Genomic DNA, 22,567 nt, shown 5'->3' on the forward strand with positions numbered 1-22,567 from the left:
TGTTGGATGATCATTTGAATGGTCTCTATATATAGTCATTTCTTATTTAGTTGTTAGATATTTATTTACTCCTTAAAAGACACCATTTTTTGCTTCCAGGCACTACACCACAAGGAAATTCAAGCATTTAGTTTGGAAATGCTGGACTGTTTCTTCATGCCATAGTTTAGAGGATAAAGTAGAGGGGACGGATGGAGGGAGTGGAGGAAAGCTGGGGTTAGGCCATGGCAGGCATGGGAGGGACGTGGGGGTGTCTGAAGTGAAAATCAGGGAAGAGCTGTTCTGGTGGTGCCTCAGCAGTGTTTTCCCATCCTAACGAAGCAGCTTTTGGGAGAGCGGGACAACCTCGAGGTGTGAGAATCCGTCTCTTCATGCAGGAGCGGGAGACGCAGGATACTTGCAGATGGGAAGGTGGGAGGGGTGGTGAGGAGACTTCCCTCAGAAGCTGAGCAAACGCAGATGACGAGACACAAGCTCCTTATTTTGTCCTGATTTGAATTAGCTTTGGCCAATGCATTGGCTTTGGCTTTAGCATTAGGCTTCTCAGCCAAAACCATGTCTAGCCTCACTGTCACCGGCACACAGATTTTTTGCAATGTAACAGACATCTTTTCTTTTTCTGCTGCTCCTTCTTTATTCTGTATTTTACCAAGATGGCTTCGTTCTCGTTCAGCTTCTCACCCTTAATATCAACAGCTTTGCTTTCCAGTTCTTTACTCACTCAGGGTTTTAGTCTGCCATGGATGTTGCTACCTCATGTCCTGCCTAATGACCCAAGCACGCACATTTTCCTCTGGTGACAGAAAGCAAAGATGCATTGAGGATTAACTAACAGCACTGCGCATATGTTTTATTTGGATTTAACAGGTATTAGTGAGTCATGTTTCTGGCATCTCTAGTAAAACATGGCTCTGATTCAGTTGTCAGAAATGAAATGCTGCATTGGGAAGTAGGGGGAACCGGGGGCTTGTGAGGTCCCCATTGCTTTTCAGGACGTAGCAGTAGTATTGATGCTCGAGCTTCTGTGCCTTGTCCATACAAGGCCCAATTTTCAGAAATGTTGGGCACTTGGAGCTCTAGTTGAAGCCAGCACGTTAAACTCTTCACAGGTGTTAAACTCTTTGGAAAATCATGCCATAAATATTTAATTTAACAGTGGTGCAACTTGAAAAGGTTTCTAAATAAATACACAAATCAGTATTTTCCAAAAGCATCTAATAAAATGTGTTTATTTTTCCTCTTGAGAGTCTAAAGTACGTCCTTAAGATGCATAACAGAGTTTCCTGATGATGATTAGCAGATCTTAGATACAATGAATTTTGCAGCAGAGCACTTCAGAGAAGGTTGGGGATACATGCAGATATGTGAGTTAAGATTTTGCACTCCAGAAGTAGGCAGCGTTCTTGCTTAAATGATATCGAGGACTTGGCAAACCATTAGTTCTTTATTTCTTACAATTAAAGATTTATGACATATTTCTGATTTTTTTGCTAGTAGTCTAAATGCCATGCCTTTTAAGTGGCATGCATAAATTTCTGTGTTCTGCATTGTTCTTAGATGCCACGCATCCATTTCCTTTGTTCAGCATTGTTCCTCTGAGAGGTGAATGGCTAACTGCTTTCCTAGTGATACAAAAATCGTGGTGATTTATATGCAATTAATAATAATAAAAACCCTGAACATTGCTCATTAGAAAATGAATGAGGCACGTAATGTAGCTTTATCCAGGAGGCATTTGCGGAAATCTTGCTAACTGTTTTGGTTTGGAGTGATTTACAGTCCTACATGTTTATCTTTCTGGGTCTGAAATACTTAGTAAGCTGTATTTGACTGCAGCAGCACCTTGCATAGCCATGCTTTGATCCAGTCCTTTCATTCATTTCAGATACAGTCAGTTTTTAAAGAGCACCTGATTTAGTCCCAGACTCAATTAAAAGGCCCCAGTACCAAGCTACTGGGAGCTTCATGGGCTAGGAGAGGAATACTGGTTCTTGGTGACTGAGGCAGTACTCTTGTAAAGGTATAAAATTAGGCATGTAGATTTTATTGCTTTCCACTTGCAAGCCAAGGTTTTACATCCCTCACTAGGTCTGGACAGATGATGCGGCTTAGTTTGGCAGGTGTCTCAGAAATCATCTTCATTTACAGCATGTAGCACTCTGTAAGTTGATCTCCTCCATTTTCCTAATTGCCTCTCACAGTAAAATGCGCTACCCTTGTATTTCTGGGAGAGGACTTCAGATTATCTCTTAAAAAATGGTTGCCCCGGCCAGATGTGGTGCAATTTCTGTTGATTTGTTGTTGTTGTTTTGCAATATGGCATAAAACAGCAGTTACAGAATTGTTTGGTGGTTTCTGAAATTTTCTTGGGAAGGTGCTTTCAAAGAATTATTCCAAGGATCACGCAGCGTTCCCCCTTTTTAGATGAGTAGACACTACATACATCACTATTTTCAAAGGCAAACTGGATTTTTGAACAGTTTTCTTCCCCATGAATGCTGTGCAACTTTCTGACTTTTAGAAAAAGATAGGCTTTGTTTTTCAGATGCATTTCCCAGAATTATTCTGGGGTTGTACTTACTGTATCTGTCAACACAGTAGAAAAACGATAAAGCCAACACAAGCAATTTTAAGAAACTTTACTTTGTGTAAATGTGTTTCATCACATTTCTTAATGCATTGGGGTTTGGGTTTTGTTTTAGTGGGCATCACGACTGGTGCTGTGGAAGGAAAAGCCATTTCACTGTGTTATAGAGACGTGGCACGGTGGATGTTACCATAATAGATATTGCAACTTTAATTTCAATTACCAGTTGCTCAGTTTATCTTCACTAATGTCTTCTGTGCATATGAAACAGGTGTCACAGAAGACTAATATGTTGAACTCCTGGGAAAGAGCAATTGCCACTTTGAGCTACTTAAAACCTAAACTCCAGTTCGAGCTGTGTTATGCACCGGAGCTCTTCAAGTCCACTAAAGAAGGGGTTTAGGTCTGCAAGCTTTTGGTTAAAAGCTTAATAATTTACCTTATATTTACTTGAGCTGAATCTAACAACAATATTTGCAAAGTGAAATGTGTTGTACCAAGAAAAAGTGGGACCAGAAAAGCTTTCAAGTCACTCCTTTTTAAAAATTTTCAGCCTATTTATTGCTATGTACTTGAAATTGGTAATGATATCAGAGAGGACAGGATATATTATCGGGGGAATAAATGTGTCAGGTTAATCTCCTGAAGAATTTGCCGTGGAAGAAGTGAAGCAGGACGGCAAAGCACAGCTGAATCCACTGTAATGAAACAAGGTTGTTCTGAATGGAAGCATATGAATATATAATAGAAAACCAAATCAAGCTTGATGCAAATATGACTGAAGCTCTTGGTAGAGAATTCAGATTTGATTAGATTTTGAATTTCACTTCTGAATTCTCTCCGTGGCCTCCCTGTTTATTGGCCATCATTGGCCAGGGGCAACGTTCGCCCCCGGCAGCAGGGCCCCACGGGTGCTCCTGAGCTCCGAGGTCTGGACGGAGCAAGTGACCAAGGTCTGGATGCTTGTCGTGGCCCTCGAGGACACTTTGCATTGGCATCTGCTCCAGATACATTTCTGTTGGCTTCACGACCCCAGAAATGCCCCTACATGATGAGGGAGGATGCGCATCATGCCGTCTACCAGCCTTGTGTTGGGCTTCCTACTTGAGCACATACATTGCCTGGTACTGTCTTGGCTCTGATTGAAATCAGATTCCCCAAGAGGGTAAAATATGAGCAGAAACCTTATTTACTAATTTTTGGTAAAGTTATATCAGAGAAATAGCGTTAGCAGCCACAGGCCTTGTCGCTGCACTGGGTATTTCAGCGTGTGCCAGCAGCAGCATGGCTGGGTGAGGGCAGCGAGCACAATTCCCCATCCCACTCACCTCCTCCTGCTGCGGGTGCCCAGCAGGACCTGGATGGCTTCTTCCTGGGAAGTAAGAAGGGAGGAAGCCCTCACATCCAGGATTACTGACTACAAGCCCTGTATTTTGGGTTTTGCTGTCCAGGCGTGTGGCAGTGCGGGGCTGGGTGCCGTGCCGTCGCGCTGCTCCCAGCCCAGCTGCAGGTCTCCATCTCCGTGATGCTTGTCGGCATTTGCCATGGCTTATGATTTGTTTTTATAAACTCAAAGCAGACTTTTTTTTTTTTTTTTAATGTACACTTCTTGTAGTTTATTTTACATTATGGGACTGGTATTTGTGGAGGGGAAGGGGGTGAGCTCAGTTTTTCCAGATTGCTTAGATCACTCCAAAACTGAATGAGACAAAGCCCAGCCTGAGTAATCCAAGGGATGCCTGAGTGTCTGAAAAACCTCCAAAGTGGTATTTCTGTTAGGGTTCTGCCTGCCCTTTACACCAGTTAGACCCAGGTGATCATGGTGGTTACAAAGCACTCTTGATTCCTTGCATCTAGAAGAGAGTTGTTGTTTCAGAACCCCTTTATTAGGAAAAATAACCTTGCAACCAAGGTTTAAGAGATTTGGAAATGGGTATCTTTGAGGTTCCTGGATTGCAGCAGACACAAGGGGGTCTGGCAGGCTGATGGTGTCTGCAGGGGTGCCCCCGGGTGAGCTCTGTGTGATGGAGCTGAGCTGCTGAAGTGGGAGAAGTCCCCGTAGTTGGCAGACGTGAAGCTTTTGAGTCTTTTCTGTGCTGACTTCAGTGTGTATTCCCCTTACAAATTGGTCCTTTGAGATGGGATCTTAAGAGTGTTTTTATATGCCTTAATTTTTCCACCGTTTATTTTTATTTTTTTTCAGCATTGCCTTCAGCTCTCTGTCTAATTTACCTTTGATAGGCTGTTTTTCCCTCTCTGCTTTGAAGTCTATTACATGGCTCGGAATTCGTGTGTATTACTCAAAGTGAGATATTAAACTTTATTTCTTGTCTTGTGCAGCGCTTCAGGCCTTCTTTCCATATGTGACTAATGCGCTAGCACAAATGTGCTCCCTGAGACAAAATTCCTTACAGCAGATACTGGGAGTGCTTGCTGAGCTGCTAGCTGCGAGTTTCTTCTCTAAGCTTAATTATTTTTCAGTCGGCGTTTTGGCGTTTCCTCCCGAAGCAGTCCCATGTTGGCTGGGGGATGAACTAGCTCTGGTTCCTGGCTATGAATGGACATGTGGGAGCCTTCAGCTTTCGGTTTGAGTCTTCTGTGCTTGGTAAATAAATCCTCCAACCGCTCCACGATAACTGTTTTCTTATGTGAGCTCTGCTTGGAGAATTTCTGTGGAGTGTAATTTGATGTATGTTTGTGCTTTGCTGTGGTATATAATCATTTAAATCAAAGGTTAATCAAAATGATTAGTCATTTTAAACAGGAAAATGGTGACATTTGATAAGTACCTCCACTTAAAATAAATCCTGCCAGTATTTTTCAGTCTTGTAACTTCAGAGGGACAACTTCATACAAATTACGGCTAGCATTTTATTTACCAAAAACAAAGCCAGGAAAAAAATGAATGCAACACTTCCAGGCTTCTGCTTTTCGAGTCATGCATCTGCCTTATTAAGGGTGCCTGTCTGGGGACACAGAGCTTCACCAGTGACCTTGGAGGGAGCTGACATCCATTTATTTGCTTGCTCACGGTAGGTCTGGGGAGTTGGTCTCTTAAAGCCTGCTGTATGCGCTAAAATTTGTGAGCGTGTGCGCTAAAATTTGTGAGTGCTAAACTCAGATAGCCAGCAGTCCTTCCCTCTTTCCCCCTTTCCTCCCATTAACATGGGAGGAAAAATGCATTTCTTTTGTGCATGCACCACAGTCGGGATTGGTGGAGTGGGTTGGTTCTCTGCCCTCCACTTCGTTCCTCCTCATGCTGAGGTGGGACAGAAGGATGGGGAAAGATTTTTTATAAAAGAAATCCCAAACCCATCCTTCCAGGAGCTGGAAATATTTGTCAGGATGTGGTGTTTATTCTGATTACTCAGGATATTTTGAAGATCGATTCCCCAAAAAGTTTTGGAGTCATTTCTTTTTGAGTACTGGGATTTAAAATACCAGAATTTCGGTACTGCAGCAAACCCGCCTGTGTTTTCACTCTGTAAGATATAATTGGAGACAAAAGCCCCTGGAATGACTTAACGATAGGAGAAATAACATAAAAAGGCTTTCTCGTGGTGAACCAGTTAATGTCAGCTCAGTGATGCTACAAAGCATCTTTAGTTGTACATCTTTCGTTAATGGCATTCAACTTTTATAGTGCAGCCGTTTAATGTTGTCAGGAGTTAGCTTAGTGTAAGCGTAAGGGAACATGGTCTGCTGCCACTGCAGAGGGGAGTTCCTGAGCTGTCAGTTATTTAGTCGTACGAGAATCTTGGAAAAATATATAAAAATAAACCCTTCAAGACTGGGTGCAGACATTTCTAGGCTTTGTGTGAGCGTTTCAGCAGTAACAAGCTTCTGCCAAATTCAGCGCTCGGTTCCCTTTACCCAAAATGATTAGAGTGTCTTCAATTTAAAACTCAAAAGGCATTGATCTGGCTGACCTTGTGGCCCAGACCCAGGTCAAGTCTACGTATTTTTACAGCAGCCTCCGTGTTTGTTTAATATAAATTGAATATTGCTTTTCCGCCTCCCACTCAAGAAAATCGTCTCCCCGTCGGATTCCAGGGGAGGTCAGCTGGGCAGCACGAAAATGCAGAGCAGACTTTAGTGACCCTCTGAAACCATCTCATCTCACATTTAAGGCCAAATAGGAGCGATTTTAGCCCAGAAGATAATTGTGTGTGGCACTTACGCTGTGAGCTCCTTGTTATCTCTATTCTCGTTTTCAGGTTTATTAGAAGAAAATGCTTGGTGGTCTTTTACTTCCAAATTAGCTGTGGTACGTGTAGTGGGAGACTTGGTACGTATGCACACATTAACAGTGTCTTAGCAAAAACAGTTGTGAGTGTCTTGGGGGTAGAGGGGAGTGGGAAGAAGCAAAGAAATAGAAAGTGCACGTTGCTGTCAGAACCTAAAGGTGCGCATCTGGCTCTAACAGCCGAGAGTCTTGGGCACTGGGAGATGCTCAAGTTGTTAGTCTGCAGATTTTTCTGATTTTCTTTTTTGTTTGTTTGTTTTTATGGCTTTAAAGTGGCTGGTTTCAGAACTGATTTTTCTCTTGACCCTACCCCAGCAGCGTCTGCTTGTTGATTTGCTCTTTTTTTTTATATAAGGTGAGGGAACCGTGTGGCTGGTGTGCTTTAACATTTGCAAATGAAGTTGAATTTTCCGTGGATATTTATAAACTGTTGACGGAAATGGGACAAAACCAAGAAGTTACCTTGTTCTCAGTAGGATAGGACATATGTTACCGTACCGAGGCTAATACCCAAGCCAGGAGAGCAGTCACAGAAACGTTTTGTTTCTTGATGTTTGCATACATTGCCAGACTGGGGAAGTGGCAGTCTGTGCGGCTGTGATTGCTGTTCCTTCACTCTAGCTGGGTAAAGTATTGGAAAGTTATGGCAGTTTGTTGCAAAACTTGAGGTACTGTGTTGTTCACAGAATATTTAACAGAATCTACATAATTAGTTTTAAATTGGCCAGTGTACTGTAACTTAGTCATTTGTGTAAGTGCTGTTCCATTACCCGGTGATGTTTCTGGTGTGCTGACTGATTTCAGCTTTACCTTGCTGCATTTGCTACTAAATATAGGCTGAAACATATTGAGATGACTTCTAAATGCGTTCTTGGAAGAGACGTGCAGCAAATTTAACTTCTTCTGTTGTTTAATTTCCAATTCCTTCTTAACTCAGAAATTCCTGCCCAGCATTTCCCCCTCCCTCCCATCCAGCACGGGGAGAGCCTGAACGAACTGATCGCCGTCTTTAGCACTTGCAGCAACCGAGGTAACTTCCCCACTTGATTCAGAACAGCACAACTTCTCTCATACAGACCCCTTCCCTATGACCCAGAAAGGTGTAAGGGAGCAAACCACTGACTTCTGCAAACATTTTGCTCTCCCCCCATGTTTTTTCACTGGAAAAGAAACCTGTGCAGCTACAGAGGTCGGATGAGAAGGCACAGAGGGCAGTCAGTGTACGTGGATGTAAGGACCCACAGCCCGTCTCCCAAGTGCACATTCAAGATCCTCTCATCCTGAGTGCTTTTTCAAGGCATGCTTGGCTCAGCAGCTGTCAAAAACTGTAAATGATTTGAGATCTTTCTTTTCAAACAGGGCCCTGATAGCTGGCAGTGAAAGGATACAATGAGCCCATTATAGCCCGCAGCGTGACATGGTGTGACAGATCTGAAATCTGTATTGATATTCAAAGTTGAGCGTAACCTTGCTGAATTGGAGCACTGGAACCTTGGACACTGAGAGCACTCTGAGGTCCCATTCAGGATGGAAGGGTTGGGCGTATATTAACAGGCTGTTGTCTCTTTATTCGGAGATGTTTTAGATGCAGCATTTCATGTGAAAGAAACCTATGCTGCTTTACAGTGCAGTGTTCTCTTAAAAAGATATCAATATATTTAATCTGGGTGTTTGGGGATCTGAAGTATGAAGGAAACGCATACAAATTAGGAAACAGAATGAAGGGGCTGGCATATTTATTTTGTAAGGTTATCTTTGCCTGCCTAGGCTGGTGGCATGGTAGCTTTACTAGAAAAATGGCGTGTGCCTCAGTGTGGGTTTTATCAATGCAGCAGTAAAGAGACGGCATGATTTGGAATCCAAACTAACACTGCTGCTGCTGAAGTTGAGCAACACAATCATCAGATTAAAGCTGTAGTTCAATTAATCAATCAATCAGCTGATGAATTAATAGCAGAGATTAAAATCAGCAGTGAATCAAATGATTAGGTGTAGAGAAGCACGACAGAAATCAGGAAGTTTTATGAAACAGGGCTGCTTATTGCAAGGTAGAAAGGCAGGATACCCAGCGAGCATCGCCTGCTGCCTGCCCCTTGGAAGCAGCCCATGGACCCTTCCCATTTGTGCATTAGTAAGTCATGTTAGGGGTTAATTCTGTGCCTAAGCATGCTACTTAGATGACGGTGAGTTAGACACTTGCTCTTTTTCCATTTTCTGCTAAATGAGCTGTGTGCAAACACTCTTTATTAAGCAATATCGGCTTAAAAATATGATAGGCAAATATAGCACGTATTTAACATGTTTGCATTTTATTCATACCTTCTAAAATATTACAGGGAAAAAAAGGTGATTGGAGCAGAGTAGAAGAAAGGTGAACTCCTTTGTGCAGGATGTTGGTGGAACATCACAGGTAGGCGAGACTGATGGATGCCTCCTGCGGGCTTCTCTGGGCATTCCTGCATCAGGCTGTGCCCTCCAGAGTCCCTCCTCTTCTTCCTCCACCTCCTCCTCCTCCAGACAATGTTCAGGAGATCAGGACCATGAACGTCTCCCAGTAATGTAGCAGCATAAAAAAGCCCTACCTTATCACCGAAGTGTTTACTTGTGGTACTGACTCTGCTGCACCTCTTCAAGTCTCCAGAATGCTTTGGGGAAGTATGAGCCTTCTTTTCCTACAGCCTGGTTCAGTCTAAATGTGATTTTGACCTTTGGACAATCTGGAACATAAAATCTGACAGTAAAGTCCAATCATTTCTTATATAACTTATTTTAAAAGTCAGCACATAATGTGCTCCTAAAGCGTAAGAGGACTTGCTGGAAAAGCTTCAGTCTCATCATGGGAAAAGTTCAGAGTACATATGACTTAAATTTCCTTAAATTCCTGTAGTAACAGGAGCTACTTTTAATCTGTGGAACCATTTTTTTTTCATTTTCCTGTTATTCCTTAAAGTATTCCTGTTCCTTTTCACCAGGAAGGAATTGGAGGAATGAAGGAATTTGGTTTGACTAGGTTAGAAAAGTGTCCAAAGAAAAATAGTTGGTTGGAGTAGTACACAACTAATTTCAGTTAATATACCAGCACCTCAAGAAAATTTGAGGTCTGTACATATATCAAGTGTAAACGAATGAGCCTTCTCACAAGAATAGTGCTGGGTCTATTTGTTGCCTTACAGAATCCATTTAGGGCTTTTTTGATATCTCTCTTTTGGTCAGTGTAGTATGGTGTAGAGGTGCTTTGTGTGCATTGTTGATTTTACTGCATAACGTATAACAAGAATTACAAAAATATTTCATACAGGGAAAACGTAGTTATCGATTTTGATTTGTATATGACATTTCCTTGCAGTTCTCTTCTTTCTGAATGCTTTTGATGAGCTACTGCTCAGCGTACACTGATGCTTTATGGCTCAGAGAGACTGTGCCGTACATTTCATGAAAATAAACCTGAATACTGATTCATCAGCTCTAAAGGCAAGAAATGACCATGTTCAATTCTGTTCTATTAAAAAAACACCACCAACAACAACAAAAAAATAAACAGAGGAAAGGGAAGAAAAGAAAACAAAAGGGATAATTAAGGACTTAAAACCACTGCATTTGTGTTGTTTTATTCCTGCAACGAGTGAAGTGAGTCCCATGTAAAGTGCGGTGTGTGTAAGCCACAAGAAAGCTGAATTTTGTATCATGCAAAGTACCTTACTGGCAAGTGACCTACTCGCTGGAGAGGTCTGGGCTGGGAGGTGCCCGCTTTGTAAAAATAAACCTCATCTTGCTGACCTCTGCAGCCCCTGGCTGCCTCTCTCCATCCAACCCGAAGAGATTAGGAAAGCCCTTCTCATCAGAAAGCACTGTGGACGCCGTTGTCTCCAAGGGTCCCGTTGTGTCCGGGTGTGATTTATCGGGGCAGCAGCCTGCCTGCTCCGGAGCCTTCACCCGCTGGCACCAGCAGCTCAGCAGCAGCCCTGCTGCTGTCGGGCAGGCGTTCAGGCTCAAACCTCTGCCTGCTAAAAGCAATGCACATCTCCAGTCCCAACGTGATGGATGGGAAACCTGACCCCCTGAGGCATTCGCCCAAACTTGTTCCGAAGGCTGGCTGCTTTTGTTGAATTGACATTTTCAGGTGCTTCCTGTATTTTCTCCAGGAGTGGATAACTCGTGTTTTTTTTCAACACAGAAAATAGGAACATGATTAAATCTCACAGAAAGTTTGTCTCTCAGCACATGGTAATCTTCAGCTTCTGGATTTTATATGGATACACATGCGTTATATATATACACGTGTGAATATATAGAAAAAGAAAAGTCTTAAAAATGCAGTTTTTATACGCTTATATCTATCTCATTGGGAGAATTGGCAGAGAAACGTTTATAAGATCCAGTGATTACTAGGCTGTAGTTTTTCTATTAGCTTTGGGTTGCAATTTGAAATTGCTCCTTAAAACATAAGCAGATCTTAAATCACAGAGCAGTAGGAAATGCTGGGACCCAGGGCCTGGAGTGAGCTTGCAGTATTATTTTGTTGCAGCGTCAGTAGCTAACAAACATTAAGCACAGCATTATATTAACTTTTCTGTGAAGATTGGAGACTAGAAAACTCAAGTTTATGGCTCAGCATTTGCAGATAGGATTTGCAACTCAGGGAAGTCCAAATGCAAAAATGCTTTTTGCAGAGTGCCAGCGAGAGGCCAGCCTCAGTAACAGATGTGGTTTTGTCTAAATGACTTTCCCTCTCTTTTCAATCTCAATATCTGTTGATTTCATTTTAGGACCCATTTTAAAGCAAATGAAACAGCTAAGGCTTTTTCTATCGTGGCCTTGAATATCCCACCTCTCTACAGCCCATAGTTTTAGGAGCTGTGGGAGGCACAGTGGAGCTGAGGGTACCTGTACTGGGCTCTGGTTTCAAGCCATTTTACACATTGGTGAAGATTTCAGGCTTTTATGGCAGGACTTATCTTTCCTCAAGCAGGCTCAAGAGACCAGTGGAGCTCCTCTGTCCTGTACACCATGCGCCACATCACAGCTTCAGAGGGATCTGGCTAGCTCCCAATTTAAACTGTCCTAATAGGGTGAATCTGAACTGATTTAAATACTCTTAATTTACCACCGTAACTAGAGGGTCAAAGGCAAGAGCACTAATATTTAAGAGAAGTTTTAAAGAGGAATTTGAACCTAGCTGCTTTAGAAGGGTCTCTAAGTTGGGGTAGGGAAGGTTATAGATAAAGATTTGAATCACCCAGGTTTTTTATTAATGGATTACCCTAAGGTTTTCTGTACTGTACACGTCTAGGGCTGGATTTTGTCCCACTGACCTCAGCAGATGGTTCACACCGTGGAAGGGTGGAGCAGTGTGTGCTTTGGGATGTGTGCAGGCACCGCAAAGAGTTGTGAGAGCCGGTCCCTGACGAGGCAGACAGTTAAACAAGTGTACGTTCTCAGGCTTTGTGCATGCTTTTGGAAGGAAATGGTAAAACAATCTACTTAAGAGCATCTGAATTTTTGCCAGCGTGTGTTATAGCTTTCCCTGATAAATTACTAAACATGCTTTCCATAGCTATTGCTATAAATACTTTCCAGTCTTTTTTCTTTTCTTTTCTTTTCTTTTCTTTTCTTTTCTTTTCTTTTCTTTTCTTTTCTTTTCTTTTCTTTTCTTTTCTTTTCTTTTCTTTTCTTTTCTTTTCTTTTCTTTTCTTTTCTTTTCTTTTCTTTTCTTTTCTTTTCTTTTCTTTTCTTTTCTTTTCTTTTCTTCTCTTCTCTTCTCTTCTCTTCTCTTCTCTTCTCTTCTCTTCTCTTCTCTTCTCTTCTCTTCTCTTCTCTTCTCTTCTCTTCTCTTCTCTTCTCTTCTCTTCTCTTCTCTTCTCTTCTCTTCTCTTCTCTTCTCTTCTTCTCTTTCTCTGCTCTTCTCTCTTCTTTTTCTCTGCTCTTCTCTTTTCTCCCTCTCCTGTGCAGTATTTTTAGGATGGTCATCAATCTTGTGTTTAGTGATCCTGCTTGCCTTCAGCTCTTATCAAGTGTATCTCAGTGTTATTTATTCTCTTTCTGTTTCAGTTAGGCTCATAGGTGCCATTTGGACTTCAGTCTTTCTCAAAATCTAGAAGAAGAACCTTTCATTTGGCATGAAAAGGGAAAAGTAGCTTTGTTTTTCTTTTTCTTAGGACTTCAGAAGCACAAAATAAAGATTAAATAGGAAAATGGAGAAACAAAACTCAGAAACACTGAAAGGTGCACACTGATTAAACTGTAGGGAACATTCACATATCTGCCATTTGGTCTCCTGAAGATCAATACTATGAGACTAATCTATGATGCTGCAGCAGTCTGTAATAACTCTAACATATTATCTTTCAGTGTATTATTACTGGACTAAAAATTGCTGTTTTTACATTTTGAAGATACTGGGATACTCATCCTGGCGTTCATTATTTCATAAAATAGATCAACACTGTTCTCTGTGAGCACACAGTTCAATATTCTTTCAAAATGATATTGAAGGGTGATCCTGCTGTTCCAGTGATCCTGGCCAGCACAGTTACGCCTGAATGGACGCCAAAAAAGCAGAGCTCAGAGCAAGCAAAATATGTCTGGTTGTGTCTGATGCTCGGTTGTTTCAAAGGTGTCATCCCTCTTAGCTGGGTGATAAATAGAAGGAAGAGCAGCATCTGTGTTGTTGTGATTTCGCCCAGCGAGAGCCACAAAACCAACCTGAAGGTTTTTGTTGTGACTTCTGGTCTTCGTAAGCTAGATTCTGGGAGTTTGTAATTTGGCAAGGAGGGAAAAACATCTTTAGTAATATACTTACTGCTGTACTGATAGGCAAGTTATGAAGTTTGGGCTAATTATAACTTCCTGAGTCTTCATAAGTGGATTCAAAATGACTCGTTTGCTCTCGTGCTGTAGTAACTTTTTTTCATTTATTCTTTTCCCTTTCAAGCAACTGAATACCATATTGCCTCTAAATTGGCAAAATATTAGATTTCCTTAGCCTAATCTTAGAGTCTTGTTTTTCCAATTATATTTCGCAACACTGATGGACAATAGTCAGTAAAAGTAAAAAGACTGAATTCTTAACAGAGGCTGGATTTGGAAGCCTGTCAAAAATGTGGTTATAAAACAACCTGTCCCATGAGCAGAGTAACCAGCAAAGGCTAGTCCTCTACCAATTGCTGCCTTTTTTCCCTTGGTCCTTCCCTTCCTCCTCTTGAGCAACAGCTCCAGCTCAGCTCTGTGAACCTCTGTGAGCTAGGTTTTGTTTCTCTCTTTTTTTTTTTGTTCTTTTTTTTTTTTTTTTTTTTTTGGAGTGAGCCATGTACCTGTGTGATACCGGTGTGGGACATAGTCAACTCTTTCTTCTCTGGTGGTGGAGCAATTTTTGTCTCCTCTTCCTACTTCAGATTTTTACAAAGGGCATAGGGACTTGGTTAGTTTTGTGACTCCTACCTCTGTTAGATTTTTTGGTCCCTGGATGTGTGGAAAGGTTGGAATGGAGTGAAAGAGAAATGCCAGCATGTCCTATAGCTGTCCTTTTATAATTATCTTTTATTTACAATGGAGAGTGCACCTTGTGCGTATGGGAGGAGATTTCAAAATGTGTGGATTACTATTACACTGATTTAAAAGGATTTTCAAAGTTTGTGTGTGTTTTAACTGGGCTATTGAAATGGCTTCTAATGTTTAAAAACTGTTGCTCTAGTGAGCAACTTTCAGGCTGAATCCAAAATCACAGCATTCCTAGGGAAAAAAATTATCTTTAACCCTCAAAAATACCAATGTTTAAGTTGCCCAGTGTTGGCAATGAGTACGTAGGCGTGATGCATTTTATCAGCTTTGCTTGGAGCTAACCAAAGAGAGTTTGTCATAGCACGAGTCGCTTATTGATGACACAGTTGTCCGTGATTGATTAAAAGTGGCAGATTTATTTCAGCTTCAACTCTTTCCATTAGCATTCCTATCGACCATCTGGCAGTGGAAAACCTTACTTGTGAGATAGACTTAGATCTTGTTAAAAAAATTACAAGATTTCTTGGGGCTTTTTTTGCCAATGTCCTGGTGAGCTGGAAAGTTGTCAGATTTAGTTTCTAGACAGTTTTGTTATCTGAAAGGGTTGAGACATGTAGGGTCAGGCTGTGATTTGTTTTCAATGGTTTTAATGTATTTTAATTATTGCTTTGATTGCAGCAAATATTTAATTAGTGGTTGTGCAGGTACCTTTCTGGGGGGCTTTTTTAGCTCTTTTGTAGCATTCACTTGCTGGTTAGGGTGAGAAGGGCCGTGTTTCTGTTTAAATGGGAGCAAGAGGACAAACAACCTTTTTTCACAATGGTACCTACAGAAAACCAGAACTTCCCCTGAATTACTTAATTATGAAAACGTCATGTAATAATCAAAATCATTTGACCATGCTTAGGTCACCACAGTCAAAATCACTTACAGATTACGTACCAAAGAGGGATGCCTGAGGGGCACAAAATGAATGCTAAATGAATTGTGATCTTCCAAAATGTGCGGTTGTCTCTGTGCCCATTACATGCTAGAGATACGTACTGATATGAGAGATGTATAGACCTGTCGTACAATGGACGATGAAGCCTCAGGACATGCAGAGGAGCTCCTGCAGTGGCACTGTGAATTACATCACGCTCTGAAGCCGAGCAGCTGCCCTGGCCCTACCGTCCCCTGATGAGTAATGCTGTATCGGGGCTATCGCTGGTAAACAGCTTGATGTGGCTTTGCTGCAGCATTTGGCACCTGGAACCGTAATGCTGCCTGTGCCTTCCCACCTGCAGCATGCCCTGCTTCCCACAGACGTAGTAAAGCCTTGACATCTCGTTGGTAGGACCCCTCACATCTAAATTTTATAGGGGATGCTGTAAAGATTAATTTTATCTATGCGCTGCAGAGAGGTGAGTAATGGATAGGGAAAACACATTCTGCATGATTTTCCCTGTGTTTGCAGGGTTTGGTTGTTACACTGCTTTGAAATCTTCATTGAACACATTTTTTAGGGGGGTGTGGGAGCTGAAAGAAATCCTTCCATTTTTCAGAGCGTGATAGATTTCTGTCCAGGATCTCCAGAGCTTGACCTTGTTGGCTGTAAATATTTTAAACGGTTCCATGGCTATTTCAGGCTTGCGGTTTGCTGAGGCGTAATGCGCAAGGGACTGCTCCTAAATGGGCTCCTCGTGGCTCTTAGGCTCACACAAACACTGCAGCAAGCGGAGGTGTTAAAATACATGGCTGAAGGTCAAAGTGCCAGGTCTTATTAGGAGATCACTGGTGATAGTTCTCTTCAATAATCTCCTAACAATTTATTTTCAATTTTGTCTGCGATTTTGCAAATCGTGTTGAGGCAGCGTTAAAGTTACGTAGATGCTAGTTACTCGTGTGATATTTAGCATTAAAAAGGGAACGGATCCCTTCTGGTTTTATTTTCCGTCATTAGTAATGTTTATGCTGGAAGAGTATGCAATTGCTGCAAATCAAGTGTTTTTGGACAGTTAGCGGGGATTATCTGAGACACATAAATAATGTATGGTGGAATTCATTTGAAGGCCTGCGTTAGCCTTTTTTGGTCTTAAAGAGGATAATATTGGAGGAAAAAATTGGAGGAAATTTATTCAGCCACTTGAAGGCGTTTTATGGAGGATCAAGATTTGTTTGGTTTGAGTATTTCTCAAAAAGTGCCTCTCAGGTCCTCTGTTTTAACTGTGCCATCACGTCTGTGAAGGATCATTATCCTTTTCTTTTCTAAGGGCACACATCAAGGCATTGCTCACTTCCAACCGTCCGCAGACTACTTGGTACAAACAATTCACAAACAGAACTGCTGATAGGCAGGGCACCATCCTCCTATCAGAAAGTTTCTTAAAACGTCTCACCTGTGGGTTTATTTTGTCCTACTTACTATATTTTCTTTCAGAAACGGTGCCTTTTGGCAGCGCCTGTTGTATTCATGCCGCTTTTTGGATAACTGACCAGACTCACGCACGGCACCATCTCAGTGCACTCTTGTAGATCACTTGCCAGTTGTCTGCTCGAACACCATCTGCTCCTGGCAGAAGTTACCTTCAAATACCTAACAAAACAGGTCATGGGAAACAACAAAACCTTCCAGGAGCTTAATGGTGTTAGCATACCCTGCGTCTCCACCTCCACGAGCCCTTTCCTCGGAGCACTTCAGGAAACTTGCACTATTTAGGCAGATTCTCTTACCCTGAGATCTTTCCTTTTGAGGAGTACCAATATCTGCCCGAGCTAACAGTGAGAGTGCTGCTAACTTGCAGGAAGATGCTTAGTGGAAAGCTCGAACAATGTGTGAAACCCAGTCCTACTTCATAATGACATGGAAAACTGTGCTAATGAAATCTGCAGGAGACAATAAAGTGACTCATACAGCAAAGAACACTGAAAACAGCCGTGCAAAACAGGGCCACTAAGAAAAAAAAATACAACTGAGAGCAGGAAACAAAAAGAGCATCTTGGAAGAAATCCAGACTAATGCATCCAAAGAAATATAATCTGAAATGCAGACGTACATGGGATCACAAGCTGTAAAAGCCATAAGGCTGAAAGAGATAGAGAGATAGTGGGCTGCAAATTAGATATGAGGCTCTACAAAAGGACCAATTTGGGCCACGTGTTGGAGCAGCACCACGTGATGGATTAGGGAGGCATTAGGCCTTTCTTGGAGAATCATTCACGTCCCTGGATGGGAGAATTGGAGTCATTAGGGTGATTTCAGCAAGAAACAACGTGGCGCTGATGTGGAGGAAATGCTGAAATACAGATACGTAGCTTGATGGTAGGAGCCAACGTATACGTGAACATACAAGCATTTAAGGCACAGCTGAGTGAAAGAGCAGCATATGGCATGGCAGAACTAGAATGAAACTGAGGAAAAGGCGGGTTTCAGTGGGACAGCAGAAGGTGGCGGTCAGGTTGAGTGCCATGTTGAAGACAGCGCAGTCAAAATACAGGTTGAGGGCCAAATACAAGAGAGGTATCAGGAGATCCGTGCCTTTTTTGAGCTGTGTGTGGTTAAACCAAGCCTGAATTTGTTCCTTAAGACATTCATAGGCTTGAAGAAACAGAGAAATGTTCCTGGGCAACCTGCTCTAGGTGGCCCTGCTTGAGCAGAGGGGTTGGACCGGATGATCTCCAGAGCTCCCTTCCAACCATAACTATTCTGTGATGGTAAAGCATTTTTGTATATGCATCCTCTGCAGCTGGAAGTGAACTTAAATACACCGTGGCAATCCAGAGGGTGCTGCACGTCCTGGTCACTTGAAGGAGTTTGTCACTTCAGGTCCCGGCAGAGGAGGACACTTGCCTGCTGTGTGCAACTGCAGCTCTGGCCCCGTTTCATCTTCCTGTGTGGGAGTCAGCAACCTCAGACTTCTTTTTTTTTTTCCTTTTTTCTTCAGCTAATAACACAAGTAGGAGTGTTGAAAGGATCGGAAAGCATCTTAAAAGAAGATTGTAAGTGACAGGAGCTGGTTTGTGTCTTCTGCGGGCTCTTAGTGCTTGTCTGCTCCTCCAGGTGAGGAGGCAGCGGCAGCCTCTTGCTTGTTTGCAAGAAAGGCAGCAGCTGCCCCCATCCCCATGTGAAAGGGAGTTGTCCTGGCCTTCATCCACCATCGCTTCTGCTGACCCTGTTGACGTGGGTTTAGTCTTAAAGAAACAAATCTTCAGGTAATTATTTTCCCGCCCCAGTTGCCACTCTCAGAGACATTTTTTCCATTTGAAGTTGGAACAGTTACTTTGCAACAAACAGTTACAAGCTTTTTTCCCGATGCAGCAAATCGAAGTTAAAAACTAAAATCTGATTTACTGTGATTCTGGACACAGTTCAGTTGCTCATATTGAAAAAGCTATATGAAAACAGGTTGTTTACTTGCTAATGTTTAGAAGTGGTCCATCTTGCTGCTTGGTAAAACTGCATTTCCCAGAGCCTGATTATTCAAACTCCTTTTTCTAATATTAACATTGATTCCCTTACAGCAGTATGATAAAGTTGCTTATTTCTCAGCCCTTTTAAATGTGCAAGCCTGTCTGTAAGCGTGGTAGGCAGCTTATCAGTTCAGCAGTGCTGCTTGCCAATGCCATGAGTTTGGTAAATGCTTGCAGTCAACCTTGAGAGTTTATGGGCACTGGCTTGCATTTCCTTCTCTCTTTATTTCACTGCGCCATTTAAATCAGGAGTGTTACAAAGCCTGTTAAATTTGGAATGAAAGGGGATCTGCAAATACTCCACCTCTCCCACAAAACTGCCTGTCCCTGGCCAGCCAAGAGGTGAAGGTCTCAGGACCTACCCTTAGCAGAGGTTTTGGGGGTGAGAAGCAGCCCTGGAGTGTAATTTATGACTTTTTCACAGAAATGGAGAGGAAGGGACTCCAAAATAACACTTTTAATAGCTCAGGGTTGTGTTTTGTTTTGTTTTTTCCTTTCAAATGTTTTTGTTTATTATAGCTGACACCAGTCAAGGAGAGACGAAGCTCTTTAACCTTAATGCAAATAGAACAGTGGTGCCGTAACAACAAAATCTGTTCGCTTTATACCTCTGGGCTGATGACCCTGACAGACTGGAGATTTTAAAAATAAAATTTCTCACTAGTTGTTTTTTGTTCTTAATCTGTTTAGCTCTATCAACCCATTTGAAGCCTGATTTTTGCTTAGGAGGAGTAAAAAATTACCTATAGCAATAAATCCATCTGTCTGTTATGCTGTTTATCTGTCTATCTATATATCCCCTGAAGACTTTAAAATGCTGTTTTTTATTTTCATACTGTTGCTGAAAATCAATTGTGACATTTTCTGTTTAGGCTGCTAAAGGTTTTGGCAGATAGAACATGGATTTTGTCTTTTGATGGTGAATTCAATTCAGCATTTATTGCAAAGTCCTCAAGTGTTTAAACACGTAGTGATAGACAACTAAAACTCCTGCTGTGCTAAACTCCACCAAGACTCTTCAGTAGTTCTGCTATTCAAAAAGAATTGGGACTTGTTTCATCTGTTTTTAATAACTGTGAGGCTTGCACGCTCTTTATGTCAGAACTAAAGCCAACTTTGCATTTCAGTTTGACATCTAGGATCTAAGTTTTTAGCTGTTACTCCTGAAGACACCTACTCAACTTCTGATGTTGTTATCTGTTAAAAAAAGGTGAGGGCATCATCTTGAACATCATCTTATCTAAGCTGTGCTGCTGAGATCTGTGTAATGAAGGAAAAGCAAAAGCTGGTCTGAAAAATACTGGTCATGTGAGAGAATACACACACTGGCCAAGGTGAATGGCAGCATTTGGGAGCAGTCTGCTTTGGTTATGTCCATCATGCTTTTGCTAAATTTAGCTCTTCCCATGGGTGAGAGTCTGATGGAGTTGTCTTTTGAATATCAGGACATGAGGGGAGTGCAGAGCGTGGCTCTGTGGGTCAAGCACCAGCCTGGCACCTCTTGGACGAATCATTTGGGTGATGTCTGCAGGAAAAGGGTTGGTGATCCCAACCTTCCCAGCCCATGCCCGGAGTTCCCTGGAAGCTGGAGCACACCATAGGTGTAATTTTGTCTCTGAGCTGAAGTGCAGTACGTGCTGTTAGCGGGGGCCACGAGGTATTGCAAAGATCAGCATAAGACAGATGAGCGAGGCCTGTTCCAATGGGGTTTTGCCAAATGCATTCATGTCGCCAGGAGCGCTGACGGGCCAGGACCCCGGGGTTCGACTGCTGGGGCAGCACTCGCTCAATGGCATCCACCTATTTCTTTTGTAGGGAGATGAGAGAAATCTGCTCCGGGCTTCTCTGCGTGGTGCTGCCATTTGGTAAAAACATCATATTGCTCATATGCCGCTCTGAAGTGTGCGTTTTCCACTTGTGTTGGGCAAGATGAATGAACGGGGAATTTGAATGCTCAGACTCCTTGCATGGATGTCGTAACTCAGTGGGAAGTTGTAGAGGCAGTAAATAAATTTGGTATTGGTTGGATCAACTTTTTTTTGCCATTGTTGGTAATTAACACCTTTGTGTGAGACAGGTTCGTGCTAGAAGGATGCATTTTGGTCGTGAAGAAACTGGAGGTTTATGCCTCTTTCTTGTTCATCTATTAAGATTTTAAAATAAGGTATTAACATTCAGAAGCCTAGAGGTAACAAGAGCCTTTGAGGAGCTTCAGCTGTAATTTTCCCATTGAGGGCAACCAAAGCATTTCACTTCTGAACTAATGCATTCTTGCTCTAAGAACGACTGTGAAAGTTCACGTCAAAGGGTCGTAAATTGCTACCAAACTAATTTCCAAATGTAAGTCTATCGTGCAAGTGTTTAAATTTGATTCAGTTCCTTTAAAACAGTTTACTCTAAAAAGCTTTTTCCATAAAAAAGGCGCATTGAAAAGTGTTTACATTACAATATGGCACTTACATTACATTGCACTAAAAAAAAAAATACTTTATGCAACTATTTATTTGTTGTAACATTTTGCTAACCGACCAAGCAAAGTAACAGCGAGCTCTGTAGCGTCATGCTAAAAAACCCAAGTGTGAGGTTGCCAAGGAGTGATGTTCCCACGATACTTTGTAGACACAAAAAACTCGGGCAAACTGGAATGATGCTGTAGTGCTGATAAAGGAAACGCAGTGTATGGAGATTAAACAACCGAAAGGCAGACATGTATTACAAGTGAGGCTGTACAGACTGTTGTCACACTGGGGTCAAGCACTTCTTAGGCATTTGTTGCATATTTTGACCAAGTACAGTATGTAGGAAATCTAAACGCGACACTTTCAAGACTTGCATTAAAAAAAAGAGAGGGCAGGGGCTCTCTTTTTGTTATTAAACTAGAGTTTCTTAACTGATGCTTCAGAAATGCCTTTTCAAGCTCCCAGAACAAAACGAGTGTGGTGATGGAAAAGAACAAAGGCAAAGTTGCTCGTTAGACTTAGTTAAAGCTACGTTGATCATCGATACAAATTTGCATTATTTTCCCAGCGTGGCATTCTGTAACAACTTTCCTGGGTGTGCTTTTGTTCCAGCTGACATTTGCTTGAATGGCAAAGCAAGTTGGCAAATTTTGTGCTGCTGGTCTTTGAAGTTGTGACTTCAGCCCAAACAGCCTCCTCTTTGTGTGCAGCGGGGAGCCCTTTGGCTTTGGAGAGGGATGCGAGCAGCACAAAGGCTAGAAAGGGTCTGTGCATGCGAAGGCTCACAATCCTTCCTAGCACTTAACTTGAAGTAGCTCAGGTCTTGGAGGAATATTGGGTTGTTTTCTGTGAAATTTTCCTTTGCCATGCGAGACGTTAAGGTTCAAAGTGCAGCAGATTAACCTGAAAGTACATTTTTTATTGATCTTCAAACAGAGCTTAGTATGCAGAAGGATTTAAACTACAGTGGGAATTCACTGTCTTCTCTGTTCAGTACAATTGTTTTTTCAGGCTGCAAGCTCTCCGAGGTACAAAGGAAGGAGCAGGGATTTAGTTGAGATGGATAAAGTTTACTTCATGTTTTACTCATTCTTACTAGAGCTGTACTAAAATCTGCTGTATGTCAACACTTGTCTGAAAAGCTTGTCAGAATACAGGGACAAAATATGAATGATAGGATGGGAAGGAGGGACTTTATATGAATGAGACAGCGTGTAAGTATCTATTTATTGTAGTATTGGCACATTTCACGGTCAGTTAAACTCCTTTTACTGTTCGCAGTCGCTATCTTAGTAATTGTGATAGGAAGGTAGCTTGCACAGCATCCAT

The 22,567-nt window shown here is 42.0% G+C and overlaps 1 protein-coding gene across 6 annotated transcripts in view; it reads left to right on the forward strand.

Annotated features, from left to right (window-relative positions):
• Positions 1-22,567, forward strand: part of BRF1 (BRF1 general transcription factor IIIB subunit) — a 174,091-nt gene that overhangs the window by 131,347 nt on the left and 20,177 nt on the right. The gene's annotated exons all lie outside the window — the stretch shown is intronic.

Source organism: Anas platyrhynchos, chromosome 5 (assembly GCF_047663525.1).
Source record: "Anas platyrhynchos isolate ZD024472 breed Pekin duck chromosome 5, IASCAAS_PekinDuck_T2T, whole genome shotgun sequence".
NCBI classification, from domain to species: Eukaryota; Metazoa; Chordata; class Aves; order Anseriformes; family Anatidae; genus Anas; species Anas platyrhynchos.